General features: G+C 41.6%; 1 protein-coding gene across 1 annotated transcript in view; it reads right to left on the bottom strand.

Annotated features, from left to right (window-relative positions):
• Positions 1-1516, bottom strand: part of LOC105001911 (melanoma-associated antigen B5-like) — a gene marked incomplete at its 3' end in the record, with an annotated part of 5700 nt that overhangs the window by 2961 nt on the left and 1223 nt on the right. The gene's annotated exons all lie outside the window — the stretch shown is intronic.

The raw sequence follows: 1516 nt of genomic DNA, 5'->3' as shown, positions 1-1516 counted from the left end.
AGCGTCAGGGCTTTGTGGGCGTGATTACACTCCCACAATTACACTCAATTACAATTACACTCAATTACACTCAATTACACTCCTTTCAGGACCTTGGGCACTTCCTTCTGTTACTGTCCTTACAACGAGGTCCTCACCTACTTGAGACCTTCCTTGTAGGAAGCTGCCTGATGGCACAGGTCTAAGAGTAGGTACGGGGTTGTCCCTGCAGGACTCCCTAAACGATTGGGTGGTCTCCTCAGTAGTCCTGCACCCGAGTCCTGTCTCAGCTCCTGTCTCTTTAATGAATGGCTTCCTTGTAAAAGCCACATCCATGCAAATTCTTAAGTACTATCTCCACTGTGAGTCTTGATGGCAATGGGTCTGTGTCCCAGGAATGATGTAAGATAGGGAAGCTGAAGTGCCAGGTAGAGGACTTAGATAGGAGTTGAGCTTTCAGAGAAAAATGCAAAAAACATGCTAATTTCTTTCTTTTCTTTACCACCCAGACTTGGCTTCCGATACAACTTCTGTTCTATGAGACTTGCATGCTACAGAAGTGGGCTGAGCCTGATAATTTCATGACACCCCCCTATTTCATTGTTAACTGACACTGCACATATAAATGATCATATTGTTACCAGGTAGTAAGCTTCTTTTCATTATTCATACCCCTCACTTATTTGGGTTTTCTTATTGCCCTGGTTATGTATTTCAATCCAGTACTTTGGACACACACTGCTTTTTATTTTTATTGTTCCTTCAATCACCTGAAATATATTCCAGAATAGAGAGAAGAAAAGTGAGTAAAAATACACAAGGTCAACATCAGGGTGGGAGTGGTAGAAAAGAGTGTGCCCTAGAGAAATTCAGACCAGGAGTCTAGTCTAGCTCTGTTACTTACCACCTTGTGAATATGAGAATAATGCAAGTTCTTCATCTGCCAAATGAATTTGATAAATCCTAACTTGTATGACTGTGTTCTTTGGTAAGGAATTGATGCTAAAGCTGAAACTCCAATACTTTGGCCACCTCATGCGAAGAGTTGACTCATTGGGAAAGATCTGATGCTGGGAGGGATTGGGGGCAGGAGGAGAAGGGAACGACAGAGGATGAGATGGCTGAATGGCATCACGGACTTGATGGACGTGAGTCTGAGTGAACTCTGGGAGTTGGTGATGGACAGGGAGGCCTGGTGTGCTGCTATTCATGGGGTCTCAAAAAGTCAGACACGACTGAGCGATTGAACTGAACTGAACTGTATGACTTTGGGAATGTTTGTATTGTGTATAAAGTACCCATCAAAATCCTGGCAAATATTACATGTTTTATGAATGGCAGTTAATATTTTTACCTAGACAATATCACCCTCCTGTGTAGGAATGTTTTCTTAAATCCAGCATATGTCAGGGGAAATGCAGCACTTTCAGACAGAACGATACCAAATCAGTCAAAATTTTGCTTTAGCAAGTAAAATTAAGTATCTTTTCCATGTTAGACCATTTATTATTTAATTTTGGTGTGGAGGTTTTTTTTT

This window comes from Bison bison, unplaced genomic scaffold (genome assembly GCF_000754665.1).
Source record: "Bison bison bison isolate TAMUID 2011002044 unplaced genomic scaffold, Bison_UMD1.0 scf7180017855230, whole genome shotgun sequence".
NCBI lineage: Eukaryota > Metazoa > Chordata > Mammalia > Artiodactyla > Bovidae > Bison > Bison bison.
Note: the sequence above shows the minus strand (reverse complement) of the source record. Positions and strands in the feature narration are given on the sequence as shown.